Genomic DNA, 11,194 nt, shown 5'->3' on the forward strand with positions numbered 1-11,194 from the left:
TTGATCCCATGAATTTCGTAAAATGCTTTTTGTTTTGAGTCGATTGTATTTTCATTTCAGGGCAGCAGATTCACTGGGGCAGTGTGACTCCACAGCTGCTTGTGTCTCATTAATGTTAGCAGATGTTGGCAGGTATGATGTTCTGATTCTGTTTCATATGCAGCTCTGGAAAAAACCATCAGTCCTCTGATTTGACTCTATAGATTCATGTTTCAGTAAAATGAAGATTGTTGAACTATTGACAGCATGTCTCTGAAATTCAAAGCAAAAACTTTGTATTTATTTTCAGAAAATGAGAAAAGGTCAAAATGCTAAAAATGCTTTCAGAGCTTGAATGATGCAAAGAAAACAAGTTTATATTCATTTAGAAACAACAAATCTAATGTTTTAACTCAGGAAGAGTCAGAAATCAATACTTGCTGAAATAAGCAGCAGGTTTTGGACTCTTCATTTCTTCCATGACTGTATTCAGTTATTAACAGTTTTAGTTGGACAAAACTATTTCATTTAGAAAAATGCACCAACAAATAACTTCTCTTGGTCTTTACCCCTGCTGGGGGCTCAGGCCCCTAAAGGTCAGAGGTCAGATCCTACAATCACCCTGGTAGAAATATAAACCCCAATATGACAAAAATATTGAAGTCACCCCAAAATGTTTTGCTGAAATTCCCAAAAAAGATGGTTAATGTTTCTTGTTCAATGTAACAGAAGGAAAAAAAGGATCAATATCTATATATATATATAGATATTTATTTATATTTATATATATTTATATTTATATTTATATTTATTTATATATATTTATTCAGGACTGAATTTAACACCTGGGTAAAAGTTTAAGAGACGCCTCCCGTACTTTATTTAGGACTAAAAACTTTCTTGGCAATAATATGTTTGTTCCCGATCAATAACTGAATAAAGATTGTTCCAAAAAAGATTGAAGCAGATTTACTAACATTATTCCTCTGGATTATTTCTCTAATATGTTTATTTCCAGTTTTAACACTAAGGATCAGCTAATTACCAATAAATAACTCTGGAAATCTGGGATCTTGGATCTGGAATCTTCCTGAAGTTGATCTGAGAAATTTCAAACCTGCTGGAAAAACATAGAAAACAATAGTAAAATCAGGAAAGTTATATTTACGAATAAATTTATGATACTCCAGGCTGATACTTCAAACTTATTTTTCTGAGATAAATGGCAGATTTAGTTCTTTTTCTTTTGTTCTTTTCATAATGATATTATTGAAATGTAAATTTTTCTTTCATGATTTTTCATAATTCTAGGCTTTTTCCAGATTGGGGGTCTGGACCCCCAGGATTCACCCCAATGATCAAACTGTTTGTTTTTTTGTTTTTTAATGAGGGGAAAATTTGAAGGTCGTCGATCATTTGACAGGTTATTAATAAAACCTTGACTGGTGAACATGTGCAGATATTATAGACTATTTACACAAAGAGTTCATTGTAACTAAATCAATAAAAATCCTTTCTGAATATGATCTGATGTACTAAACTGAAATGTGTTGAAGAGTTTGAAGCATCTTTCAAAGCTTTGGTTGAAATGACCCTTTAATTCCAGTCTTTCAATGATGTGTTAATTTATTTATTTCACTTATTATAAGTTATTGATGTTTTTTGTCACTAGGAGAAAAAGTTTTTCTGCTTTATCAATAATAAGATCTGAAAAAGGTTCAAAACCCATTTATATCTTTTTTTCAATCAAAAATGTTTCAACTGGAAACATTATGAATAATTTTATAAGAAATTTCTCTGACTTTGTTATTTAGTATTGTTTTATGAGGTTGATTTTCCATTTATATTTTTATTTATATAGAATATAAAATATAGAAGTGGCTAAAAAACATGTCTGATATATAATATTTATATTTATATTAACAAAATATTTACATTTTGTTTTTTCTTATTCATAAAAGATTAATAGTAATCAATATAAACTCTATTTATATTGATTATTATTGATAAAATGATCGAAACTTTATTGATCCTCTGGAAATTGTGACGTCATAGTCACGAACCTCCCAGAGACGTCCCTCCGTTACGTCACAGTGAGTCATCCTCGGGGGGCGGGGCTGCGATGAGAGCCGCTCCGTGATTGGTCCGATGACGTCACCGCTCCGGGCTGAACGTCTCGGTGTCCTTCATCATCACCTCCATCTCCCTCCTCATCCTCCTGATCGATCCTCGCTGCATCTTCATCCTCCTCATCCTCAGCGTCATGTCCGGATCAAAGGAGGATTCCCGCCGCGCCTCCAGCGATTGGCGGGACTTTTTCTGGAACCCGCGAACGCGCGAGCTGCTGGGCCGCACGGGCACGAGCTGGGGTGAGTGAGAGCGCGGCGCCGTGCGCGCGCCCGCTCAGTTTATTGATCCATGATTCTGATTATTAGAGATGAAGGCCGAGGAGCCTCCTCTTCATCACTTCATTGATCCGCTGTGACGTCAGACTGCTTGCAGAACCAGCTGATGGACCAGAACCCGTACTGGTTCTGATGGACCAGAACCAGGATGGGTTCTGGTCCAACAGAACCACCAGACGTTGGTCCCGGTTCCAGGTGATCTGGGCCGGTCCAGTATTAGTTCTGGTTCTGCTGACCTGCAGGTTTCAGTTGATTATCTGGTACCAGGTCTGGGTCTGGTTCTGGTTCTGGTTCTGGTTCTGTAATCATCTGGTCCACTGGACCCAGGTTGATTCTGGACTGAATCCTCAGCATGATGCTGCCACCACCGAGCTTTACTGATGGTTCTGGTCCAGTAATTGTGTCAGAACCTCAGTAGAACCCGGCCGGTTCGGCTGGAACCAGCAGGTCTGATGTGATGCAGAGATTATTGATTATCATTTATTGATCAGATGTTTGCTGTTGCCATGGAGACGGTTTTATTTTCATTAATATTTTCTGATTATTGATTAAAAGACATTTAATAAAGATTTCAGCTTTGGGATTCGGCGTCTCTCTGCTGTGACCTCTGACCTCTCAGGTCTGTTAAAGCCACGCCTCTTTGGGTCAGACACCGGCCTGACCCGGTTCTGGTTCTGTTGGGTTTATGTAACTGTTTCTGAGGATAATATCTCCCATGATGCAGTGGGGCTGACCCCCCTCCCTGTGTTAATCTGGATTAAACCATCGGCTGCTCTGATTGGACCAGGCTCCTCTTAAAGGGTGTTTCCATGGCAACAGTCACATGACCCGAAGACTTGGAGCCAATCATCACAGAGTCTCAGAGTCCCTGACCCAGACTGGTTCTGGTTCTGGTTGGTTCCACCTGCAGGTTCTGGAGGAGGAGACTGAATCCGGGTCCGGTGGTTCTGATAGGATCCTATTGGACCTGTAGGCCGGTTCTGTCAGAGGAATCGGGTTTTGACCCGGTGGTGTCCAGAACCTGCCGAGACGGTCCAGATGTTCTCCAGAACCGGTCCAGTTCTGATGAGGTTCTGATGAGGTTCTGCAGACACGGCCCAGCTGAAGGTTCTGGGTCGGTTCTGGTTCTGGTAACCGGGTCCAGCTGTAGCTGACCTGCTTGTTGCTATGGTAACCCACAGATTGATGCTAGTTAGCATGTAGCTGCTAATGCTCCTTGTCGTCATGGTAATGAATGTGGGTCATCAGAGAGCTGAAGGGGCTTCATGGGGTAAATAGAGGCTGTAGTGCAGTGGGGGGTAATAATGTGGGGGGTATCTGCTGCTCTTCATCCTCCTCCTCCTCCTCTTCCTCAGGCCTGGTTCTGCTCTTCTATCTGATTTTATCTCTTCCTGGCTGGACTCTTCGCTCTCACCATGTTCATCCTGCTGCTGACGCTGGACGACTACAAACCCACCTGGCAGGACCGACTGGGGACACCAGGTGAGAGGACACATGTCTGTTACCATGGTGACACTGGCAGGTGAGAGGACACACACCTGTTACCTTGGTTACCCAGAGGTTCTTGTCCTGAGGTGAAGAGAAACAGAAACTTTATTAAATTTACTGAAAATAAATTCAGTTTAATTTTATAAAGTTCATAAAATATATAAAATTCTATGTTGAGGTTTAATGATAATAATAATAATAATAAACTCAGTCAGAGATCATAACCAGGTTGGAGTTAAGGTCTGACCTCTGACCTTTACTGGTGCTGGAACCAACTGACCCAGAGGTTCAGACTGGTTTCCTCTAGGAACCAGAACCCGACTCAGCAGAACGCCAGAGATAAACTACTTCCTGTTGAGACAGGAAGTGCTTCATTCTGGTCTGTAGATACAGGAAGTGGATTCAGCTTCCTTTCATCCTCTGAGGTTCCTCCCTCCATCCTCACAACTGGATCAAGTTCTGACCCGTCTGGTACCGGTACCGGGTTCATCAGGTATAAAGAATTTAAATATTGATAAATATGGAAAAATTAACAAACCAAGAACCAAACCTGATCACTAATCAATCAGATTTACTTTAGAACAGAACCAGAACCCAACGTGGTTCTGATTAACCGGGTCAAACTCAGCGACCGTATGAATCTACAGAAGTTCTGGACCAATCACCAGCTGAGTTTACTTTAACTATAAAATCATACAGATTGAAATTATAAATTAAATGTACTAACTGGAAACACAAATAAAGTTTTTTCTCCTTCATGATTCTGATTTTCATCAAATTATTTCCCAAAACTTCAGAGGAACCAGAAACACAAAATAGTTTTCAAAAATCAGTAAAATAATCATGAGATTCATGAATATTTATCACTAACGAGCTACAAGCTAAACTTAGCTTCCTCCAACAAGCTGCTTCCTGATTGGTTCACTCTAACGAGCTGCTTCCTGATTGGTTCACTCTAACGAGCTGCTTCCTGATTGGTTCATTCTAATGAGCTGCTTCCTGATTGGTTCATTCTAACAAGCTGCTTCCTGATTGGTTCACTCTAACGAGCTGCTTCCTGATTGGTTCTCCTGCTCCAGGTATGATGATCCGTCCTAAAGGCGACCAGCTGGAGATCAGTATTCTGTTTCGGACCCAGACAGTTGGAACGGCTTCGTCCAGAACCTCAATGCCTTCCTGACCTGTGAGACCAGAAGTTTACATACCTGGAAAAGTTTGTGACTGAATGTTTACCTGTTCAGGTGTCTCAGTGGTTCTGACTGAGCTTCTCTCACCTGTCCAGCCTACAACGACAGCCACCAGGTGCAGCTGAACGACGACTGTCCACCTGATCAATATTTCATCCAGGAGGACAGTGGGAGAGGTAAACCGCTGCTCTCACCTGTAGGGGGGTCAGAGGTCACCTGTTCACCTGCTGCTGACCAATCAGAGCTCTGGTGTCTAATTGGAACCAGAACCAGTCGGACCGGTCCTGGACCAGAACCTCAGTTTGATGTCAGAGAAACTCGGGTCAGACTGGATTCCTCTCTGACCTTTGACCTCTGTTGTTCCTTTCTGAACCTTCTGCTGATTCTGATCTTCAGTGTTCTGAGATCAGAACCAAATGGACCGGGTCCAGTAGTAAAGTCCAAACCGGGCTGGTTCTGGGTTCTGACTCCGCCCCTTCCTGTCTCCAGGTGAGGAACAATCCCAAACGCTCCTGTCGGTTCAACCGCACCATGCTGGGCGACTGCTCAGGGATGGAGGACCGTTCCTATGGTTACAGCAAAGCCCAGCCCTGCATCCTGATCAAACTTAACCGGGTAGGTCGGGTTCTGATCCGGTACGCACCTGTCCAGGTGAAGCATCCAGGTGAAACATCCAGGTGAAGCATCCAGGTGAAACATCCAGCTGTTTGTCTGTTAGAGGAAGATCAGATTTAATCCGTCTGCTGCTCGTTATCCAAACGTTGAGACTTTAAGAGTTAAAAGTTCAGATTTATGTAAAGCTGCCGGTCGTCTCCATAGCAACGGATAAAGATGGCCGTTTTTAAAAATCTACAGGAAGTAGATTTTAGACAAAAAACTCTGAACCAAGAGCCGATCCCTGAGGAACTCCATGATTCATAGAGGAAGGAAACCTTCAGCTGGTGGAACCGTTCTGGTACCGTCCAGCTGGTTTCGACTCGGTCCAGTGATCCACAGGTCAAGTCTGGGACTGAAGTCTAAGATGGCTGAACCCAGAACTCACTTCCTGTTTGTGACATCACACTTCCTGTTTGCTGTCACAAGTCTTTCCAAATCAAGCCACAAGTTGTTCTGTTGAGGTCCAAAGATTTAAGTGATTTTATAGATTTTTATAAGTTAAAGTTTAAAATTGTTTCGTGATTCGATTCGTTTCAGTTTTCCTCTCCACTGTCGCCACCTGCTGCTCAGGAGGAGGAATTGCTGCAAAGGTCAAGATCTGCTGAGTTTCCTTAGAAACTTTATTAAAATAATAAACTAATCTGGGTTTAATCTGATAAATTTTATTCTGAGTTGCCTTTGGTTGAACCAGCAGCTTAAACTGGTTGATGTGAAATGGGAAGACGGACCAGAACCGGATGCATTAATACTGTAGTTACTTCCTGGTTGGAGACCAGCAGGTGTTCAGGATCAGCTGGTTTTTACTGGGACCTGCAGGTGAAGAGTTGGACTCCTTTATTCTGAACTTCCTGATGGTGGCGCTGCAGAGCTGCATTATTCTGAACCTCCTGATGGTGGCGCTGCAGAGCTGCATTATTCTGAACTTCCTGATGGTGGCGCTGCAGAGCTGCATTATTCTGAACCTCCTGATGGTGGCGCTGCAGAGCCGCCTCACTGACCCAATCGTTCCACCATCTCTGCAGGTGATCGGGATGTTACCTGGGAAGGACGGACAGTCTCCTTATGTCACCTGTGGAGCCAAGGTCAGAGTGCGTCCACCTGTCTTTGTCCATGTCTGTCCATCTGTGTCTCCATCTTTACAGAGGATAACGCTGAGTGGTGATGCATGTAGCAGATGGTATCTATAGATCTGCAGTATTAGATCCTTATTCTATAGGGTTCTATAGAAACAGACCAGGCAGAACATTATGACCAGCTGGTCAACAGTGTAACTCTGTCTTTGGCTGAAATGAACCAGCAGCTCAAACTGGTTGATGTGAAACAGGAAGGAAGCTCAGGTAACTCAGAAACCGGATCAGAACCGGCTAGATTACTACTGTAGGTACTGAGTACAACTAGTTCTGTAGTACTCAGTTATAATACTATATTATTATAGTATAATAATACAGTCAGTATTAATATTACCATCATATTAATACCAGTCAGTACTGATAATAAATCTGCAGTCGGGACTTGGCAGAAACTCGTTCACTGATTGATTTCTGTCCTGACTGATAGATAGATAGATAGATGGATGGATGGATGGATGGATGGATGGATGGATGGATGGATGGATGGATGGATGGATGGATGGATGGATGGATGGATGGATGGATGGATGGATGGATGGATGGATGGATAGATAGATAGTAGATAGATAGATAGATAGATTTGTCCAGTGGTTCCTGAACGTCTCATGTTGTTTGTCTGCAGAAGGAGGACAGAGAGAAGATGGGACCTCTGACCTACTTTCCTGTTAACGCGACCTTTAACCTCATGTACTATCCGTACTACGGGAAAAGCTCAGGTAACTTAGTGAGAACGGACCAGAACCGGCTGGATTACTACTGTAGGTACTGATTATGACTAGTTCTGTAGTACTCAGTTACAGTACTATATTAATATTATGATAATACAGTAAGTATTAATATTACTGTAATAGTAATACTAATAGTTCAACAGTACTAATAGTTCTGTAGTTCTCAGTCAGTACTGACAAATCGACAGAAACTCGTTGAGTTTCTATCAGCCGTCAGTAAAACTGTAGGATCAGATTTATCACATTATTAGGCCTTCGCAGCTAAGCGCTGCGAAGGCCTATTGTTTTCCTACTGTTTCTTATTAGGCCCGAGCAGCTAAGCGCTGCGAAGGCCTATTGTTTTCCTACTGTTTCTTATTAGGCCCGAGCAGCTAAGCGCTGCGAAGGCCTATTGTTTTCCTATTGTTTATTAGGCCCGAGCAGCTAAGCGCTGCGAAGGCCTATTGTTTTCCTATTGTTTATTATTATTAGGCCCGAGCAGCTAAGCGCTGCGAAGGCCTATTGTTTTCCTACTGTTTATTAGGCCCGAGCAGCTAAGCGCTGCGAAGGCCTATTGTTTTCCTATTGTTTATTATTATTAGGCCGAGCAGCTAAGCGCTGCGAAGGCCTATTGTTTTCCTATTGTTTATTATTATTAGGCCCGAGCTAAGCGCTGCGAAGGCCTATTGTTTTCCTACTGTTTATTAGGCCGAGCAGCTAAGCGCTGCGAAGGCCTATTGTTTCTGTACTGTTTCTTATTAGGCCCGAGCAGCTAAGCGCTGCGAAGGCCTATTGTTAGGCCCGAGCAGCTAAGCGCTGCGAAGGCCTATTGTTTTCCTACTGTTTATTATTATTATTATTAGGCCCGAGCAGCTAAGCGCTGCGAAGGCCTATTGTTTTCCTACTGTTTATTATTATTATTATTATTATTATTATTATTATTAGGCCCGAGCAGCTAAGCGCTGCGAAGGCCTATTGTTTCTGTACTGTTTCTTATTAGGCCCGAGCAGCTAAGCGCTGCGAAGGCCTATTGTTTTCCTACTGTTTCTTATTATTATTCTGCCCCCCTAAAGAGGGGCCTTTTGGGGGCTTTATCATTTTCAAAAACTCACCAAACTTGGCGGACGCGTAAAGGGAGTTTCAAAATTTTGTATTTTAAGGTCATTGCAAAAATCCCATAAAAAATGGCTCAATAGCGCCACCTACAAATTTTCAAAGGACCCTTTGCTATTCACTTACTTTATCCTAGAGACATGAAATTTGGTACACTTGTAGAGCTCCCCAAGATGCTCAAAATTTACAATTAATGTCATAGTGCAAGTATCACAGGAAGTCAGCCATTTTGGATTGAAGGTCCAATTTTGGGGCCATTTTGCCGTTTACAGCCTTCGTATTTTATCGAACTCCTCCTAGGGATTTCGATTGATCGGCTTCAAACTCGGTCAGTCTGTTCATAAGGCATGTCCCATCTAAAGTTATCAAAACGGTGAGTTTTTGAGTATGCTGAAGGGGGGTTAGCAGGGGTCAAAGTTCACCTACTCGCCATAAAAAAATAAACTGCTATATCTCCTACACAGAAACTCACAGAGGCACCAAAGTTTCTGTGATTGATCATTATCGGGTCTCCTACAATACCCTATGGTCGAATGATGACATCACTTAGGCCACGCCCCATGAGAACAGGAAGTGTCATGTTTTACTGTGGACGGTCGCTATCTGACCCCTTTGACCTCATCAACATGAAACTGTGCCCAGACACAGAAACATGTTGGTGTGTTGAGGATTCCAACCACGACCAGATTCGATGGAGCAGGTGGGCGTGGCGGCGAAGTGACCTCTAACGCCATCGCCATACGTTTGGCTCTCAATTCCACATTTTCGGGCCCAGCTGCTCCAAACTCACAAGGATGGATCGCCATCAACTCCCCGACAGGAATCCATCACAATATTTGTGGGGCGTGGCCTAATTTCTCTATAGCGCCCCATAGAAAATTTTAAATGATCAGCCCAAGCCATGCTTTAACCTACAATTACGAAACGTTGTACACATGTGTACCTTGTCAGGACTTACAAAAAAGTCTCTTGGAGCCATGGTCTAAACCCCACAGGAAGTCGGCCATTTTAGATTGAAGTTCAGATTTTGACCCCATTTTTGCCGTTTACAGCCTCCGTATTTGATCGAACTCCTCCTAGGGATTTTGATTGATCGTCTTCAAACTCGGTCAGTCCGTTAATAAGGCATGTCCCATCTGAAGTTATCAAAACGGTGAGTTTTTGAGAATGCTGAAGGGGAGTTAGCAGGGGTCAAAGTTCACCTACTCGCTGTAAAAAAATAAACTGCTATATCTCCTACACAGAAACTCACAGAGGCACCAAAGTTACTGTGATTGATCATCATCGGCTGCCCGACAATACCTATGGTCGAATGATGACATCACTTAGGCCACGCCCCCTGAGAACAGGAAGTGTAATGTTTTACTGTCAATGGTCGCTATCTGACCCTTTGACCTCATCAACATGAAACTGTGCCCAGACACAGAAGACATGTTGGTGTGTTTAGGATTCTAATCCCGACCAGCTACGATGGAGCAGGTGGGCGTGGCGGCGTGGCAAAGTGACCTGTAACGCCATCGCCATACGTTTGGCTCTGAATTCCACATTTTCGGGCCCAGCTGCTCCAAACTCACAAGGATGGATCCTAATACACTCCTTACAGGAATCCATCACAATATTTGTAGGGCGTGGCCTAATTCTCTATAGCTCCCCTTAGAAAACAGCAGCCCATAGGTTATGTTGTTATTAATTATTTAAATATACATTATTATAACTTTTTATAGATATATGTTTATTTTGTGGGTTAAAGTACAAACATTCATTCATTTGCTAGAAATAATACAAAAAAAGTCATTCAGCAAAACATATGAAACAGCGAAGTAAAAACACACTGGGATCAGTGTTGATGGAGTACCACTGGCCCCTTGTGACAAAATACTACAGCTGGTGCAATACCAGTATTGCACCAGCAGGAGGCAGTGGTACTCCATCAATGAGAAAACAGATTGACGCTACGTGATAACAGTCAGCCGGCGACAGCTGGAGCTGCAAAGTTTTCCTGAACATTTTGCCTGCTTTTTGGAGCCACAGAACTGGACTACGCTCAACATTTTGCTTGGATTTTGGAGTTGCAAATCCGAACCACGCTTTTGAGCAAGAAGGCTCTGTTGGACCGGAGTTGGAGCAGTTTAATGGGCTCTTTGCACCTCAGCTTCCGCGTTACGGCTCAAATGTTTTTCCAAGGTAACAATTAATAATGTACGTCGATCCGAAGCCCAAACAAGTAAGCCGGAGATAAGTTTTAAGATGTTCGCCTCGTTATACATTCACAGATATGAAGGTGAGTTTTATTTTTTTTAAACTGCTAGCACAAGCCTGCTAGCTTGTGCTAGCAGGATTATTTTCGGACATTTGTCTTGTAAAATTCTGCTATTTAATTATCTAAAGATTTCTCAGCCATTCTAACGGACACTGTTTGTGCCTTATTTTCAAGCATATTACGTGTGTTTATTGTTAACGACAATAAAGCAGCGAGGAGGGGGGGGGGGGCCGATTACAGTTCAGAGTTTTTGCTTGAAGTATGACGA

At 42.7% G+C, this 11,194-nt stretch overlaps 1 long non-coding RNA gene across 1 annotated transcript; it reads left to right on the top strand.

Moving 5' to 3' along the window:
- Window positions 1-5,528: 5,528 nt before the first annotated feature.
- Window positions 5,529-7,554, top strand: LOC129376567 (uncharacterized). The gene is made up of 3 exons (XR_008607780.1): window positions 5,529-5,674; window positions 6,739-6,798; window positions 7,469-7,554. It is a non-coding gene; the product is annotated as an uncharacterized LOC129376567 (long non-coding RNA).
- Window positions 7,555-11,194: the final 3,640 nt, after the last annotated feature.

Source organism: Poeciliopsis prolifica, unplaced genomic scaffold (genome assembly GCF_027474105.1).
Source record: "Poeciliopsis prolifica strain line A6 unplaced genomic scaffold, Auburn_PproV2 SCAFFOLD044, whole genome shotgun sequence".
NCBI lineage: Eukaryota > Metazoa > Chordata > Actinopteri > Cyprinodontiformes > Poeciliidae > Poeciliopsis > Poeciliopsis prolifica.